Source organism: Megascapheus bottae, chromosome 4 (assembly GCF_031878675.1).
Source record: "Megascapheus bottae isolate mThoBot1 chromosome 4, mThoBot2.hap1, whole genome shotgun sequence".
Lineage (NCBI taxonomy): Eukaryota > Metazoa > Chordata > Mammalia > Rodentia > Geomyidae > Megascapheus > Megascapheus bottae.
In genome coordinates this window covers 75,895,334-75,915,029 of record NC_143512.1, presented here as the reverse complement: position 1 = coordinate 75,915,029, position 19,696 = coordinate 75,895,334, and the positions used below count along the sequence as shown (strand labels likewise).

The window sequence follows — 19,696 nt, the reverse complement described above, 5'->3', positions numbered from 1 at the left end:
GGATGGGCATAGAGCAAAATGTTGAAAAGAGAAGGTTGAATAAGTCATCTAAAAAGGGAAGAGCTTAAAGCTCATGAGAATGGGCTACTGGGGAATGACCTGTAATGTGGTTACTAATGATGACCAAATGTTTGCTGTGCCAATGAGTGAGGGAAAATGTCAGTCAGGATAAAGGTAAGGAGCCAAGGTACTTGCTGTTTTTGTATTCATGTGATTCTAGGATGAAAGAAAGGCTGTCAGGTGCTAAAATTTTAGTCTTTGATTTTCCATTTTTGGTACTGGGATTTGGTGAGTGATCCTTGAGCTTCTACTTTTGGGCTATAACCCCATCCCTCTGGTGCTAAATGTTTACATGGATGGAGCAGTGATGATGAAAGAATCAGCGTTAGTTATCAAGCAGCTGAGGAATCAGAGTGGCCATTTTTCCGGAAGTGGCACCAATTAGGAGAACCTTTCACTGTGTCCATTTCTGATACTGGGTATTTGGAGTTGACAGAAAATAGAGCTTCCAGCCTCTACTTGAGAGAACTAGAATCCTTAGGGGAAAGAGGGTCTCAGTGAGGTCAAGGAAGAGGTGTGTGTGTGTGTGTGTGTGTGTGTGTGTGTGTGTGTGTGTGTGTGTGTGTGTGTATGTGTGTGTGTGTGTGCTCACATGAGAACATATGTGGTAACTATGAAGTTTGTCATCCTTGTGGGTAAAGGTAAGCTGAATTCCTAAAAAAATATTCGCTCACTTGGGCTCTCCTAGCAGAGATTTGCAATAGAGCAAAACCTTGATACATAAGGCCATATAGTATGATGCTAATTGAAAGGACCTCTAGGATATTGAAACAAAAGCCATATAATGAATGATTGTTGTCCTTAAGATGCTATGTTATCTCTCAGATCTTTTGCTGTCCCTTGGTTATCTCATACTGCTACAGTATCTCACTTTGTTATCTGATATATAGGATATATTTGAATTTGGTTATTTGAAATTGGATAGGGAAGGGGGAAAACAAGATGAGGGGTGGGGGTGGGGGGGAGGGAAATGGGGACCAAGACATGTGAAAGGGTATCAATGTATGTGAATTAATGCACCTTCTATCTGGCAAATATCATGTAACCCTTCTATTAATTACAATAAAAAATCTTAAATAAAACAAAAAAAAACAAAAAATATACTCTCAGCATGTATCAAACTGAATTTCTCCTGGAATATTTTTTCCCAAATGACTGTCAAAACATTCAACAGCAGCTACATGCCATTTTCTAGGAAAAAAATACAATTAGTATGGTAGACCCTTGAACGTTATTTCTGGACTATGCAGCTACTCCCCAGTGTAGATGGGTTTTCCCAGGTCACTGTGGTAAGATTGTCTTCACGAGAAAACATTGCTCGAAACATTTTCTTCATTTCTCAGGGTTTTCCCCACCCTTTATCAAAGTTTTTTAATCAACATATAATACGGCACAAGGGGGAGTTCCATTGAGACATAGCCACTCACGCACACAATGTACCTAACCAAACCCACCTCCTCCATCACCCTCCCTTAACCTCCTCTTTTTAAAGCTTTTTCTACAGGTTTCATTGTTCTGTCTTCATTCATGCGTATAAAGTATCTTCAGATCATCTTCTTGCAATAAGAAGCCAAAGTACCTTCTTGAACACACTAATGTCTAAACAGATAACTAGAGCCAAGCAGAAGGTATTCCACTAGTCCAACCTCTGCAACTTTCATTACCCCCCAGTCTTGCTACACTGGCATTTTACCTTTTCCACATGGGTTTTGGAACTCATTTGAGATGAATGGAATGATAATGTTTGATTCTTTTATTGCTGATTATTTGCTCTGAGTTCTCTTTTTTGAAGGATTTTCCTTTCAATTGTTTCTTCACTATCATTTCTCTTTAGACAAGAAGAATGACCAACATCTTTTATGAGCTGGTATAAGTAGGATTAATAGTACGGCTTTGAAATCCTTCAAAAATGAGTTGTCTTGCAGAAGTCAGAGAATAAATAAGATGTTTGGGACTATACTAATGTATAAACATTGATCATGTAAGCAATGAAAAATGGTGACAATTATTTACATAATTAAATGAAGAATGAAATATAAAAAGCGTCTTTTATTCTCATGAATCGTGTTTGATTGGAAGGTTTATTCTCCTCTCAGTAACTAATGCATTTTCCAAGGAAGCCTGTCATAACTATTTGTTTTCATCTAACTATTATGATGGCTCTCATCCTCTAAGGATAGATTTTTTAAAAAGTGTACTTCTCTTGGTAAAGTGATCAATATTTGTATTGAGACCTTTCAAAGAATGCAATATGAACAGACATTGAGAAGCAACTTTACCATAGCACTGGTTGTGTACAGAGTACAAGATGTGTTGTAATTGCAAAAATAAACTAGTCCTATGTAATGCATTTGGTTTGAGCTTGCATTTGTCACATGATTTGTCATTGGTAAAACAAGAATTTTCTTCCTCTTCAGTTTGAAAAGCAAACTTTATGTTTCAAAGGAAATCAGTGTCTTCTGCTTACTTTGTTGTGGCTAAAATAGAAGTAAATGGCCAGAGGAGTTTGGAAAAGTATAAAATGGAATACTCGATATCTAATTACCTAGGGCAGCATTTTAATAATAATTTTAATAACTGCTTTTGTCTTTTAAAAAATAACTTCCCAAGAGTCATGCCAGGCAGAGTGGCAACCTGCTAGCACCTGGGTGGCAGAGACAGGTGGATCAAGAGTTCAAGGCTATACTAGCCTTGAACCAACAACAAAACAACAGAAATCCCCCAGAAACCCTTTTAAGAGTGAGAGGGACTTTTTTTTTTCCAGTCCTGGGCTTGAGCTCAGGGCCTGAGCACTGTCCTTGGGCTTTCTCAAGGCTAGAGCTCTACCACTTGAGCTTCAGCACCACTTCCAGCTTTTCTCTATGTATGTGGTACCAAGGAATTGAACCTGGGTCTTTGTGCATGCTAGGCAAACACTCTACCACTAGGTCAAACAATGGGCCCACCTAGAGATTTTTTTTTTTGCTTTATTTTTTTTATTGTAATTAGTAAAAGGGTTACATGATATTTGCCAGATAGAAGGTGCATTAATTCACATACATTGATACCCTTTCACATGTCTTGGTACCCGTTTCCCTCCCCCCCACACCCCCCACCCGTCTTGGTTTTCCCCCCTTCCCTATCAAATTTCAAATATTCAAATACAAATAAATTCAATATATCAGATAACAAAGTGAGATACTATACCAATATGAGATAACCAAGGGACAGCAAAGGAGATGAGAGACAACATAGTACATTAAGGACAACAATCATTCATTATATGGCTTTTGTTTCACTATCCTGGAGGTCCTTTCAATTAGCTTCACATTATATGTCCTTATGTATCAAGATTTTGCTCTATTGCAAATAGAGATTTTTTTTTAAAGTCCCTATGTTAGTCCCAATCCTGCTGGTGATCTTTTAATTAATTGATCACAATGGTGAGTTAGATATTGAAATATTTTAAATTCCTTGGACTTTTTTCAAATGTCCACCTAGGATTGATAACTATTTTCTTAAGTTATTTATCTCACAATGTTGATCTATTGCAAGATCTATCAATGAAATTTTTTCTGAATAATGACAGGTGACAATGCGTTTCATGGACATTATTCTGATATCTGATGACTGGCAGTGGAAAGAGAGATTCTAGACTATTTCAGATCAGTTTTTAAAAAGCCCCACCTTTATTAAGTGTTCTAGTTACTGTGGTGTATGGGAATGATATTGTTTATGAATGGAGTGTGTATTGGTTTCTAACCTGTGATAAGAAATTTCTACTTTGCTGTGGTTGATATCTGATCAGCCTTTTTAGAAGTAATTGGATTATGACAACACTGCCTTTATCAATGGGTTACTCCATTGATAGAGTCATAATTTGATGTTGGGGAAGACCTAAGAGGTGGCTTGTTGAATGATATGGGTTCCTGGGGTGTGCCTTTGAAAGGCATATGTTTTCCTTGGCAACCCTGAGGTAAGCAGCTTTGCTCCTCTTGTACTGCCTGCCTCAGCTTGCACCAAGGCAATGGCGCGGCCTCACCATGGACTCAAGTCTCTGAAAACATGAGCCCAAAGTAGACCTTTGATCTTGAAGTCGTGTTCCTCAACTCTTTGCCATTGCAATGGAGCCATGACTAACATGTGCTTATGCATTTTTTAGGATTAAGACTAGCTAACTTTCTGAGAATTACTGTACTTCTTTATTTAAAAAAAACTCTGTCAATCAATATGAAGAGAATTAATGACCAATTTCTGAAATAAAAGTCATGTCTATCATGAAAAAATTGTTAATGTCTTAAGACCACTGGCATATATTGACTAATTCTTGCTGTCAGTGTAATAAAATCCAACATATTGATGAATCTAGGATAGTAACCTGGTTTGTGTGTCCTGGGAGAATCTTTTAGACTTATTGAACTCCAATTCTATATAACGCAAGGATAATAGTGGAGTTAGATTTTTCCAATTTCATAGTTTTATAAATATCAAATTAATTTCCTGCTTCAAATTACATTTTTTTCCTTGTTGTCAAGAGAATAAATTACTTATGGATTAATGAATATATTCAGACATCAAATTAAAACCCATATCACACTTTAAACTACATGTTATTCAATACATACACCCTGTTATAAATCAAAGGATTAAAATAAAGGCTTCTGAGATCTCAATTCATCAGGGACAATTCCAAATCAAGAGGAAATGAAGATAGAGGGAATCAAGTTATTAACAAGTATCTAACAAGTCCTATCTAACTGTGGGTGTCAGGAGCTAACCAAACATGGCTTTGGTGAGAAGTCCCATGATGCCTGCTGTGTTTCCAGCTGGCAGGAGATGTTGGCAACAATGGTTGGCAACATTCAAACTCTTCTTTCCAGAACCGTAACACTATTATCTGCTTTAGTCAGGCTTGCTATTCTTGCTGGGGTAGCTATGGCTGTGATAAAAAGGTAATAAACCCCACCAAGAAAGGCTGATTTGTGTTGGCTGGCTACAGCATAGAATAGGGGAACAATGGATGGGACAATAGCTCTGTGCTTCGAAGCGGCTTTGCTTTGACCTGGATATCATTCATAGGTTGAACACAAAGCTATTTTTACTGTCAGTTAAACATTTGGTGATTGCTGATCAGTAACAATGTACTGGGTGTCCTAGCAAAGTCGTATGGTTCAGTGGGCAGAAAACACTAATTCAAAGAGAATGTAAATATGCATGTACTTAAGTGTGTGTCTGGACTGTTGTTGATTACCCCTGTGCTTTTGAATTTATTCATAGCATTTTGGATGAGGATGTGTGTGTGCGTGTGTGTGTGTGCGTGCGTGTGTGCGCGTGCGTGCGTGCGCGTGTGTGTGTGTGTGTGTGTGTGTGTGTGTGTCTATTTGCTTCAGATGTGGAGTTGGGTTAGGCTGCCTTTGTTGTTAACTAACATTGGAACATGGAAAAAAATAAATTGCAGTTACTCTAAAAACTATATTAGAAAGAAAATAAAAGTAGAAATATGGTTAAGCTGAAACATAGCATGTGTTTATGTGAACACATTCAAGAAAGAAATTTTGAGATGCTTCTGACTCCTTATAAGCACTCCAATAGAATGTAAAATCAAAAGATTCTTGATTTATAGATTTCCTAAGAACATTATAATTTCTTTCCTTTGTATAATCTTAGGGTAGTTTTAATTATACAAACATTCTATTCTCTTGTGTTTAAGTCCAGATTGCTGGCTTCTAGTTAAATGTGAGGCCATTTTCCATCTTTTTGGAAAATTCTGCAAAATATTAGAATCAAATATATACTATCTCCTTTACTCTTATCTATTATAGGCTCATATACTGTGGTAGGAATCTCTATGGTGTGTGTGTGTGTGTGTGTGTGTATGTGTGTGTGTGTGTAGGAGAGAGAAATGAGACAAAGTTTAATTGCTTTCACATAGTGTATTTTATGAAATTAGAGGAACTAGGGATTGAACTATGGGCCTCACACTTATAGGCCGGTACACTAACACTTGGGCCAAACTCGCAGTTCCTTTGCTTTTGGGTTACTTCTCAGATAAATAGTTAACTTTGTCCTAAGCTAGCCTTGAACATTTACTTCGTCTTTGCCTCCTGGATAGCTGAGATTGCCCAACCCTGTATTTGAATTTAACAAAAAGTACAAATATACATTCAAAATTTAACCTAAGTGATATTGGTAGCAGAAGCATAGGAATAAATAGTTCCAGGAGCCTTCAGATAATTTGAGACTATTATGTAGGAGTAATACTGTTTACATCTTCCTACAAAATAGAATAATTTTTAGCTTAGCCTAAACAGCATCATTTTCTGGCATGCTTGCCATAGGCTCTGAATGTTTTAACTTTTAGAATCCTGTCTTTGAGAACCTAAGAGTTAGGAGGAGGCCACAGACTTGAGGACAGGTTAACAGAACTCTACCAGGAAAAATGACTCAGGATCATGTCCTGTTCACTGCTAGGAAAGTAGAATTTGCTGGATAAAGTAATTCTTTATTGATAAGTGTCAACATGTTGAGTGAACTTGGTAAAGCATATAATTAGTAGTCAAGTTTTCTATCAAAATCTAGAGGGGATATGTAACCTGGGTCTTTTTTTTTTCTGTCAGTCCTTGAACTTAGGGCCTGAGCACTGTCCTTGGGTTTTCTCATGGTTAGAACTCTCCCACTTGAACCTCAGCACCACTTCAGGCTTTTTCTATGTATGTGGTACTGAGGAATCGCACCCAGGTCTTCATGCATGCTAAGCAAGCACTCTACCCTAGGCCAAGCTCTCGGCCCCTGTAACCTGGGTCTTGAGGCTAGATTGCATAAGGCAGATGATATGAAATGGAAAAGGTAAGTTCAGGAAGCATTGGGAGAAATTGTGCCTAGAGAATTGTGTCAGTTATGCCCAGTTCTCTGCAGTAAGTCTTACTCTCTGTGTGTTTGTGTGTGTGTGTGTGTGTGTGTGTGTGTGTGTGCGTGTGTGTGTTATAAGATTTTATCTACTGCGAGTACAGCTGTTCTGATCCAGATGTGAGATAGAGAGCAGGGTCCCTGTGGCACAGAAACACAGAGTCTCCACTCTTCCATCTACTATCAGTGTCTCTGGGAAACTATTTTAACCTCCTTGGACCTCAGTTTAGTCAAGCGTTAAATGTCAGCACTGAAGTGTCTCCCTTGTGTAGGTTTGTTGGTATGGAATGAAGAACTTCATGCAGAGCATAAGGAGAACATTCCATCAGTGTTAGCTAGTGGTACCATGGTGAATTTCCTCTGAGGAACATAGAGGTAAAATGTTTTAGGCTGCTGCAAATGTAACTGGGCCCCTGTGAATGAGAATTTTCATCGTGAAGATGCATCCCGAGTATAGCAGACAAATGATCAGGAAAATCTAATAGTTGTTGGATTGGAATGAAGGAACTGGCAACTTTGAGGGTTTCAAGAAGTGTTCAGGTTATTCCAACTTCTAAATTTTAGGTTTTTTTCTGATTTTTATTTTTGCTAGAGGCATTTCTTTTGCAGAAGAGCAATCTCCCTCAAGTGAGTTACAAGTTGGACTTTACATTCTGTTCTTTTCTACTCTTGGTGTAATATCTAAAAAACAGATAGAAATAGATCTTTTTGATCATAACAACATTCAATAACATAACAAGGAAGAAAGGGATCTTCTTTCCTGGAGTTTATTTTAGAATGCTAGATTTTCATAATTGGAGGCAGACAGCAGTTTATGTTGCTCTCCATAAATTAACTCACACCTCTCTGAAGACTATCTTATTAGTTTTTTGTTAGGTCTATTCTCAAAACTCCATAAACTCAAGTCATTAGGATGCCTTCGTTTAATCTTACAGCAATATTGATAAGTAATATTAAATGAGCTTTGGTTAAATGTTATTGTCACACGAACGAACTCTAGGGCATGCTGTTGTATTCTTTTTTTTATAGCCCATGTTTCTTTTCTTTTTCTGGTAATTAATGGAAGGGTTAGTTACAGTTATATTCACCAGATAGAAGGTGCATTACATCACACACATTGATTCCCCTTCTCACCATTGTATTCTTGAATCACTAAAATAACAGACTTCAAGTCAAAGAAACCCTTATCAAAAATGGCATGACTTCATTTTAAATATTAAAATCTAGGATCTTAAGTATTAAACATAAGGGCTGAAGCATTAAATAAAAGGCAAGCTTATTAAGATAAAGCTTTACCTGTTTGCCTCAGGTATGGATGGATTCATATCTTCATAAAAAGATTAAGATAGGTAACAAAGTAGGTTAATCAGGACTTGCAAAGTTATTAAACATACTCAGGGTTGACATTTAGAGTCAGCCTGGTTTGTGGCTCTTGCCTTGGTTTCAAGCTGATTCAGTTAACGCACTAGTGTCTCTATCATTGTGACACTAGTCACAATGGCTTGTCTGGCTCTGGAGATACTGTTGGCTCCTACAGGCCACCTCAGGAGCTGAAATCAGGGGCCAAAATCTGATCCTGTGGCTCCCTCTGCCTATATAGCCAGCAGCATGGGTGTCTTCCTAACAGGCAAGCTCTTTCTGGCCGGAGAGCTGTGGGACTCCAGAGTGCCAGTCCGCTAGAAAAGGCTCAGGTTGGGCCGGGAGTTTGGCCTAGTGGTAGAGTGCTTGCCTAGCATGCATGAAGACCCGGGTTTGATTCCTCGGTACCACATACATAGAAAAAAGCTGGAAGTAGTGCTAAAGCTCAAGTGGTAGAGTGCTAGCCTTGAGAAAGTCCAAGGACAGTGCTCAAGCCCTGAGCCCAAGCCCAGGACTGGCAAAAAAGAAAGAAAGAAAGAAAGAAAGAAAGAAAGAAAGAAAGCCATTAAAAAAAAAGAAAGAAAGAAAAGGCTCAGGTTATTAGACCGGCCCCACCCAGACAAGGTCATTGGGTGTGGTTTGGCATGTGACCTCATAGCCTTATTAGAACTTCAAGGCTGTCAAGTTTAGGGATTCCAACCATCCTTAAAGAAGGCATGATCAGAAGTTTAAACATCATGGTAGTAAATGAAATATTTTTCATTTTTCAAAAAGACATTTAAAATTATTAGTATGCAGTTATTATACTTCTCTCTCCATATATATGCATATATATATATCAACTTCACCTCCTCTGTTATTCTTCCTTATCCCCTCCATTTCACTTAGTTAGTGGGTTCTTTATTCTGCTTCCATACATACAATGTTCTTCCATTCTATTCACTTCCACTTCCTTGTGGTATTTGAACTTTCCCTACTTCCTACCCGTAAGTAGTCCTAACCTTACACCTATGCCACTTGCTTTTGCAAACACATTGATCAACTTAAGTGTCTGTAAAAATCCCTGATAGGCAACAAGTCTTGTGCCAAGGGCTTAGAGGGGAAACTAGGCCGGAAGGGGAACTTGGAAAATCAATAGCCTCTTCCTTAACTGAGCTTTTGCACTTTGAGGGGCAAAGACCTCTCTGAGGTCTCCCTGATGGGAATCTTCCAGAAGGCTCCAGGAAGGATGGCAAAGTGGTGCTCTGATGAAGTGGATGTGGGCATTTGTCCTTGATGCCCTCCTGCTTTTCTCCTCCCTCAGTATGGGTGAGTTTCTTCTGTATCCAGGATGGAGATGTCATGAGGCTCAGAGAACCCACTGCTGAGCTGGCTAAGCTGCTGCTCCAAGAGGCATGCTCTGATTTCAGCAGATTGGTGATGCTTCTTGTTATTTGTAAGAAATAGCGATGGTGCCTATGTGATACGTGCATCATGAAAGAGATAAGAAATCCAATCAAATCCATAGCCATGGGGTAAGTGAACAGCATTACTGAATGTGTGTATTTACTTTGTCTTGGAGTGATAAGGATGTGATAGGAAAGAATACATCAGTTCCCGTGGCATCAGCTCTGAGTGCTTTGGGAGCTGGGAGCTGTCATTTTTTATTGAACTGTATGACAAAGATGGTTCAGATTTTATAAATAATCATATTAAAAGATAATGGAAGATGTATATGGAGATAGTGAATATGGTAAAATTGTTAAAAGTAGTATTAAATCAAATCATGTAGGAGTATCATGACTGTTATGACTTGAACTAAAGATGATTTTATTAGAGATAACTTGAAAAATTTCAAGGAATAAAGTTTGCTCACCAAGAAATTACAGTTCTTGACAGTAACTTATAAGGATCCAGACAGATGGGGTTTTGATTCTCTGTGGATCAAAGGAAAAATTACTGTATGAAAGAATTATGGGATGGGCATCCTTGAATGAGACATGGGTATGGGCGGTTAAAGAGACCTCCTGAAACAGTTGTGCTACTTGTTGTCCAAGATTATTTAAAAAAACAAGTAGGAAGAAACTCAAATGGATATGAAAGAGCTTATTAAAAGCAGTAAGCCATTCTTTGTTATATGTTTTGGTAGGTCTATTCACATAGAGTATGAATGAGGTCAACATCATATTAGTTCCCTAGATAATCTAGTTAATTTGTGCAAAGAGAATTACATTTTATTATTATGAAGTCTGTGACTAACTTTGTCAGGTCATTCTTGAAACTCATGTCACTGCTCACAAGGGCAGCTGAGTGAAAGAGTCCACAGAGTTTGGTTGATGGGAGCCTGAAGGCTCGTACACATAGATTGCAGAATGGAGATGAATCATAGTAACTTTATAACTTAGTAGCTTTTAATTCATTTTAAATATTTTTAATTGCAAATTTCTTTTTCTAAAATTTAGAGTATATTGATTGCATAAAGGTGTTTCATTGTGAAATTTCATTCATGTTTATAATGGACTTTCTATAGTTTTACCCTCTTTGGCCCTCCCTTTTAGATCCTCTCAATTCTTTTTCCAAATAATGTTAACAGGTTTTGTTATTCTATTTTCATACACGCATGCAAAGCAATCACAAATTTCTATATTCAAATACTTCCTTGGATGGACATTATGTGAAACAGTGTTCCTTTGGCTGAAAAGGGATTAAAATGGGAGACTGTAAACTCACATCTTGATGATCCTCTTTCCTTCCAAACTCACTGATATCTACCCTTTTCTCTTGCACTCTCTGAAACTACTCTCTGAAATATTTTTTTAAATGTGAGCATTTGGGTTGTAGAAAATGTATTGGTTCAAACTCTCGTCTATCCAGATAGCAACTTGTCTGAGATTACCTGGTCTGATGATGGTAAACCTGAGATTGTAAATTAGGTAGTGAAATTCTTCCTGTATAATATAATGGTCAGCATTCATTTATCTCCAACTTAATGGAGAGTCGAGCTTTCCAGATTGATGTGTAGCTCTGATCCTACACTTCTACTATCTTTTAGGACATTGTCCTGACTTTCATGTGGGAAACGTGGTCAAAGGCTTCCAGTTGCCTCTTGGACAAGAGAGTAGAGGGGACACCTATGGCTATGAAAGTGTGCTTTAGTTTGAGGGTGGAACTTAGGCACATGACCATATCAAAGTTCAAGTGAAGTTGAACATTCATGTGTCCTCAAGATGGGATTTTCTAGAAAACACCTGGGTCTATCTTCCTCTGAGTGGATTTCTTTCACTCTTTAATCTTTTATATAGTGGGTGGGATATACCTAACACAAAGTTGAGCATCTCCACAGTATTCAGGGATGTTTCAAGGCTGTTTGTGGATGTTTGTCTCACACCCATTGTTTTGCAACCAACAATTGGCTCTTCCATTTTACAAACTTGAAATTCTACACTCATTAAACAAAACCTCCCCATTTCCTGCTCTTGCCATGTCCAAGCAACCTGTACATGAATTTGCCTATTCTAGACATCCTGAATCAATGGAATGGTGCCATTTCTATCCTTCCTGTGACTGGTTTACTTCACTTAACAAGTTTTTAATCTCTTCTGCAGCATGTTCCAGAAGTTTCTTCATTTTTAAGGCTACATAGTCTGCCACTGAACACATTTACACACGCAGTTTGTATTCCTTCATCTGTTGGTTGGTTGGTTGGTTGGTTGAGTGACTTACACCATGAGGTTCTTGTGAATAATATGCTAGAATATGTGTAGAGCTCCCTTTCTAAGACTGTTTACAATTCTTCAGAATGTTTACTAATATAACTAATTGCTACATCATATAACATTTCTTTTATTTTCTTTGTTTTTGAAAAACTGTCATGCTGTTGTCATAGTGGCTGCACTATGCATGGTGCATTTTACTGCACTGTATTTTTTATATTTGTGTTAGCTTTCTTTTTTCATATATTTTTATTGTAATTAATAGAAGGGTTACATTATATTCACAGATGAAGGGTGCATCACTTTACAAACATTGATACCCTTTCTCATGTCTTAAAAAATATGGAACGCTTCACGAATTTGCGTGTCATCCTTGTGCAGGGGCCATGCTAAGCATCTTCTCTGTATCGTTCCATTTTTAGGATATGTGTTGCCAAAGCAAGCACTGTATTAGCTTCCTATTAAGATTTTGAGCCTATTGATACTATTTAGAGATTATTTAGATAGGATTAGGAACATGTGGCTAAAGCCTTTGTTGAATTTCCTTGAACCTGCTGAATCATCTAGGAATAGGGTCTAGAAAAATGAGTTTAGAATTAGATAGCTGCTATGTAGGTCACAAATAGTCCTTAGTAATGAGGTAATCATTGATGCCGGAACATTTAACTGTACAATAACTATATTGTCATATATTCATAGGTGTCTTTCAGAGCTCAGAATTCACCTTTCAATCAGAAAGTATCATCACCTTAGCTGCTAGAAGCAGTGGTTTCCTACTAAGCTTCCAAATTATTTTTGAAACCAGTCTTGTTTTTCCATTTTTTTTGTTTCTCTGTGCTGTATGCACAAGAAGCACCAGTTATCTTACACGTGGTTTTATTAATTCTCATGCTCTACATACCAATTTTATTTAAATTATGAACCTTAATGACATATCTCAATTATGTTTTGAAAATGGAATATCCATTTGGTGGCTACCAGAAACCACCAACACAGCAGATTCCAGCTGTCCAGATACTTTTCCAACCCATTAGCATGAGTGAGGGTTTGGGCTAGTGCTGGGTTTCAGAGTGGAGCATTGATCTTCAAACACTAATGTCAGTGCATATCCCCCAAGGACTGTGGCAAACCCAGTTTTGACCCAGTGCTTGGGGATGGGGTGGGGAGTGAGTCCTAAGTATCCTCATTCCTAACAAAAACCCCTGGTAAATTTATTTGCTGTTGGTCTTCAGACCTTATTACTTAATACAAGGGAAAAGAGAACTAATAAGATCCAATTTTGGTGCTGAAAACCTAATCAGCTTAAAAACATCTTTTAATCAAAGGCACTATCTTTCTTATGGTTACACTTTCCTTAGGTTAAAAAAAAACATTTAACACTAACTTGCTCAATTGATGAGTAAGTAACACTAAGAACTTAACACCCACAGAGAGCTAAACTCCATGGTGTTGTTGATTAATCTCTGTGCTTTTTCTCTTCTGATCTTCCTTGTATGTGACTTTCTCCTCTAGGGAGGTAGAAGTAAGACCCCCTGTGATTGCACCAGGAATGCAAGAAAAGTAGTCGATTCCATAAGTCTGATTTTGACAGAAAAAGTGCTCTTGAAAATCCCAAAGGAAAGTTCATGAAGGATGTTTATATCCTAAAAATGGGCTGCACATAGAAACATTTTTCAGGGTCTGATTTTCTGTGAGACTAGGTGTGAGCTGCCAGGTAGGAGCAAGAAGGCGATATGGTCTGATCACCCATCCAATTTCTCTAATACTCACTGCCATTCAAGGCAAGCCTGTGTGTTACCTGTGCTAAGAGCCTGCATAGTTCTTTCAGGGCTGCCTGGAATGACCCTTCAAAAAGACTTATGACTGCTTTGTGCCTCCCACATCTCTGAGATTCATTAAGATTACCTAGATGAATGCTTCCTTTGTTAATGGTGACCATACTTGGTAGTTATACCTATCACATGTTACCTGGAGAGAAGGACTCCACCTCTTACTAGAATTTAGGTAGGACAGGATGTTGGGGAAAACTTTTACACAGTTTATACGTGGTGGAGGAAGTAACTGGAAAGGGCTGGCACTGAATTTTTTTATTAATAGAAGGGTTACTGACACTGGATTTTTGCATCCATGGTTTCTGTTCTTTGTCACACCAACTCTCACTATTTATCGAATAACAACCAAATAATGAAGTGACAAGGATACAAATGACTATGTGAAATGAAGAATGGAAAGTAGCGATCAAGGGAAACAAGAAAAGATGCGAATGTTTCAAAGATCTTGAACCACTTGGAGAAGAATCATGACTCTTTACCTTAGAATAGTGTCTAACACAATAAGTTTCTTCTTTTTTTTTTTTTTGGTTACCAAAGTTGAGTTTTTAATGAAGGTTTTCAGGAGTAATTGTCCAGAACAGAAACAATTATCTCATCTTATATGCTTAACAAGACACATAACTAGGGTATCAATTGCCCACCAAAATCATTATTGAGATTTACAATAAGTTTCCTACAGCTAAAAAATGCAAATGATGTGTCTTGTCCAAAGAGTTTGAAATGTGCAATTATGATTCTTTTTTATATAATCTATATAGTTTACACATACCTAGACAAAATAGTTTTTAGCCCGTGAATGTTTATCTCATCTGCAATTCTGTTCATTTGTCTAGGGATATCTATTGCATTTGCCAAGACTGTATCTTTATACCAAATTTAAATAACTGATAGTTAAATAAGAAATGAGCAGATAGCATGAATTAGTAGCCCATGAAAAGTCAATTATATGTATATTGTAGCCAGGATTGTAATAGAGTTATTAATGAAGAATCACAAAGGCACCAGAAAATAGAGCAGCTGTCTCACCTGGATTTTTGTGTTCTGCTTGAAAGGCAAGAGAAAGGGAGAGAGGAAATAAGAGGACCTTCTATGACGGGAAGACAGGATGTGGAATAGCAGAGTATGTATGTGTGTGCCAGACAGCCATGAAAAGAGCTGTCCTCTTGAATCTGGCATCTCACATTCCCAGAGTGCTTACAATCCTAAGCCTTAGTATACCAACAAGTATATGATTATGGTCAACCCGAACATAATAGCCAGCCCAGAGTATATGCCTTGGCTAATTCTTAAGTTAGACCAGCATCCAATCCCTAGCTTCTAGAGATTTGTGTTGTCTGATACAGAGATTGCTTATGTTCTCCAGCTATTCCAAAGGGTGTCCTATTATTCTTCTCACAACCCAGTCTCTGGAATGTTTTATTAAAAGTTTCCTGTATGGCATGTCTACAACAAATCATTTTGAAGGCCCTACGTCTTAGTTTCTCTTGGTTGTCTCTGGGTTATCTCTCATCTAATGCAACTTGTTTCCTAGCTCCCAGCTTGTGGCTCCTATCTCCTGGTCTCAGACCTACAGGGCATCTCTCAATGTCTCACATTCCCTTCTGTGCTGGCCAGGCCAATATCATCATACCATCTCCACACTTGGGCTATTCCTTGTCTGGCATGTCTGTGGCCATTCAACTCTTCAAACACCTCTGCAGGTAGTTTCACTAGTCATATTCCTTCTATGAAACTTCTCAGCATGATCTCTGTTTTCCTGATTACAGCCGCAAATTGCCACCAACCTGAACCGATAAGAGTAATAATATAGTTGGAAAACCTATATTTAACACCAAAACAGCTTAACAAAGAAACCTAGCTTTGCTATTTATTTACAAGGTCTTTGAGACATTCACTTGACTTCTAATATTAGTCCTTTTATTTTTCTGAACTATGGTTTTGTCTGCCTGAGATGTGTGAGGTGTTAATATGCTATGTGCCCATAAACATAAAGCTTGTTACCCTCGTGCTGTTGATTTTATTTCTTACCCTCTCAAATAGAGTAAGGATCAGCTTGGTGTGGGCACAGATCTTATCTTGTATTTCTTTGTCTAACCTCTCAGTGACTTAGGCACCATTTATTAGCCAATGAATGAGCACTGTTCAATAAATACATCCCGAATAAGCTGCCTAGATAAATAATGGTGCTGTCTACCAAATTCTCTACCAGTCCCCTGCTTTGAAATATTTCCCATAGGAGAAAAAAATAGTTAATAGGTTATCAACATTTTGTGGGTTTGAATATTTGTAACAACATCTCAAAGAATAGGATTTAACTTTAACAACTTTTGTGACTTGAGAAGAAAGCACAATTAGAGGAAGCAGAAGTTTTCTGACCATTGGAAAAGAATCCTCTATATCACACTAAAAATACATTATCCTGATTTCCATGTTGTGAGAAAATGTAGATGCCTCCTTTGAAGCCAACCCTAAAACACACTTGCATTCAGATCTTCGGGATCGTCATACCTCCTGTGGAGCCAGCATTATGCAGAGTTCCTAATGGTTATAATTAGAAACAAAAAGAGAAAAGGCGCTGCTAAAAGAACCAGAAATAGAAGACAAGGTCAATGGGGATTGAAGCAGAAAATGTATTTTAAGAATTAGACTTTGAGCAGTTTCAGACAGATGAGAACATATCATCTACATATTGGTTTAATAGAAGAAATGAACTCGTTTGGCATGAAGCATTGAAGGGGAAAGAAGTAGAAAGTGAGAGGCAAACAAGTGTTCAAGGGAAAGAAGGACATGAGGGTGATGCCTATTCCAGTGGAGACCTTGACTTTTGGCCCTAGGTAAGAGAGTGAGGCTTCTCGTCAGAATCAGTGTGATGGTTCCATGGATCACTTACCTTCATAGATAAATACGTACCTTAAACCAATGCACTTGATATCTTTTATTCAGCTCCAAGACCTTCATCTGTGTATCTACATGATTTTATGTCCAGCAGAATCCTGGCATGATATCACCAACCAATGTTGCAAGCATTGTACCAAAGATCCACCATGATCCACTAGTATTTGGGATCAATGTGCCCATATAAGACGTCTATAAAATTCTGAGTATATGATTTACTACCTATTTGTACATACTTTTTATATCTCTGTATGAATGTATACATCTCTCGGTACTTTCAGAAGACCTTCCTGAGTTGAGGTGATTTGAGTATGCTTTGCCTGGTAAGCCAATCATTATAGATATAAGCCTTACTTAGTGGATGCTTCTGTCTTAACTGAGGAGACTCAATATGAGTGATGCAATCTATGGGATCTCCTAATTTATGAATTTGCTGGTATAATTCTGGTTTAGGATTAATGTAATATAATTCTGGAATTAGGGGGAAACATATGTGTAGAATTTTAAGCCTTGTTTTCTTCAGCAGCAGTGATTTAATAGAAGCATTTTTTCTTTTGGATAGCAGAGATTAAGTTTATAATTCAAAAGATCTTACAAAGTATAAGGTTTATTTGTAGACCTACAATAAACATAGCAACTATAGTTACTATTAAAATGATTTTCAGACTCTTGAAGTATAATTCATTGAATGCAAAATATTATAGCGCTTCTTACATTCTTATTACTAATTACAATTTATGGAGTGTCAACTCTCAGATTATTATTTTCACAATTGCTTTATTTCCTGATTACTGAGGAAACATCATATTCCTCTACCTTTTGATAAAAACCATCTGCCTAATTGTTATTTTCTATGTAAAGAGTTTTTTCCCCTGAGTAGATTCCAAAACCATTCTTTGCCCTTTTAAGAAGAGGATTATACTACCATATTGTCTTTTCCATAAATAAAGTATATTTAAAATCATTAGTCCAATGGATTTTTGAATTTTGTGCTTAGATCAATGATTCTATGGTTAGAACAAGGACTCATGGGTAAATTATTTGAATTTGGCTGTATTTCTAACTGCATCACTTGTATACATTCCCTAAATCTCCTTTCCACGTTAAGCTTGAATAATAAAACAGGTAACATCTGGGTGCCATTTGCTCATGCCTATAATCCTAGCTACTCAAGAGGCTGGGATCTGAGGATTGTAATTCAAAGCCACTAAAGTCTGTAAGACTCATCTCCAATTAACCACTAGAAAACTGGAAGTGGTGCTCAAGTGGGGGTAGCTGAAGAGCTCAGGGACAGCACCCAGGCCCAGAGTTCAAGCCCCATGACTGAAAAAAAAAAAAAGTAAAACCCCAAAACAATAAGAAGAAACAGGTAACAGTTCTAGTTGCTTGATTTTTTTCTTGGTACTAACTGGTTCCATAAATTCATTTTAACTTAATGATTTTTTTTAGTTATGTAAACTCAAAATAGAGATTTCATTGGCATACTATAGCAATAGTCTCTTTCCCTGTTTATCCTAACCCAAGTTTGCACATATGTTATTTTATCTTTCTTGTAATAACCATCTGGTATGGTTTAAGAAAATGTCATTTTCTTTTAGGTTTATAGACATTTCTAGCTACCATGATATGAGAAATCATGTAACCTATGTTTTTCTGGGTCTGGCTTACTTTGCTCGGTCTTATTATTTCCTTATGAGTGGCACAGTATCATTCTTTCTAATGGATAAGTACAATTCCAATATGTGTATGTGTGTGTCCACATTTTCTTCATTCATCCACTGAGGGGCATCTGGGGTGATTATATATCCTAGCTATCGTAAATAATACTACAATGAACATGGTTGTACTGATAACTTTAATGTGGCATTGCTTGTGATCTATTGGCTAGATGACCAGGAATGGAATTTCTGGGTTATAGGGAAGTTCTGTTTAGTTTTTTTTTTTTAACCAGTCCTGGGCTTGAGTTCAGAGCCTGAGCACTGTCCTTGGACTTTCTCAAGGCTCTACCACTTGAACCTCAGCACCACTTTGGGCTTTTTTTCTATGTATGTGGTACGGAGTAATCGGACCTGGGTCTCTGTGCATGCTAGGCAAGCAGTCTACCACTAGGCCAAACTCCCAGCTCTGTGTTTAGTCTTTTGAGGAACCTCTGTACTGCTTTCCAGAGTGGTTACACATAAACACAGTGAGTGGTAACCAAGTAGCTACAAATGAATTAATTGAACTAGTAGACTCTACAGAGAGACAAACAATGTAATTCCTTTAAACTAAGTAAGCTAAAGTCAACTAAGTCAAACTAAGTCAAATCCTAACAATATAAGTACCAGGACATGGGCACTAGCAAGAGAATAGGATAGGGCCAAAGGATTAGAGATAGAAGAATGAAGGGGAAAGGGGATAGGATGTAGGTAGTTGTTCATTGCCTATACCATAGAATTGAGAAGTATATGGGAAGAGGCCGATTGGGAGGGGTGAGTGAGATTGTTCAAGGGGTGACATTGATCAACATGCACTGTATTACTGTATTCATAAACAGCTTTGGTGAATGACAACTCCTTTGTACAACTGCTTAAAGAGAATACAAAGATTCCAACAAAACAATCATATTTTCTTCTTTATATTTGTTTTGAAGTTTGTGTACTTATCTGGAGACAGATATACCCCTTAGATACAAACTAATTTAAAGTGAGCAATATGAATTTTCACTCTTAAAACTTACCATAGTTTCTTGTTCTTTTGTTTTTTTTGGTGGTGGCAGGGGGTGTAATGGGGCTTGAACTTGAGTCTAGGCGCTTGTCCCTTACGTTTTTGCTCAAGGCAGGCATTGTACAAGTTGAACCATAGTTCCTCTGTTTTGGTGCTAATTGGAGATGCCTCTCATGAACATTTCTGCCTGGCATAGCTTTAAACATCAACCTCAGAGCTCAGCCTCCTGAGTACCTAGAATTACAGGTGTGAGCCACTGGTATTTTG

General features: G+C 37.6%; 1 long non-coding RNA gene and 1 other non-coding gene across 2 annotated transcripts in view; one reads left to right on the top strand and one right to left on the bottom strand.

Moving 5' to 3' along the window:
- The first annotated feature begins 8,989 nt into the window (after nucleotides 1-8,989).
- LOC150064648 (uncharacterized) overlaps nucleotides 8,990-19,696 on the top strand; it is a 43,776-nt gene continuing 33,069 nt past the window's right edge. Inside the window, exons 1-2 of the long non-coding RNA XR_016535180.1 lie at nucleotides 8,990-9,044; nucleotides 9,608-9,818. This is a non-coding gene — a long non-coding RNA (uncharacterized LOC150064648). The remainder of the gene's footprint in view (nucleotides 9,045-9,607; nucleotides 9,819-19,696) is intronic.
- On the bottom strand, nucleotides 12,333-12,442 carry LOC150064650 (U6 spliceosomal RNA). The gene has a single exon (XR_016535337.1). It is a non-coding gene; the product is annotated as a U6 spliceosomal RNA (small nuclear RNA).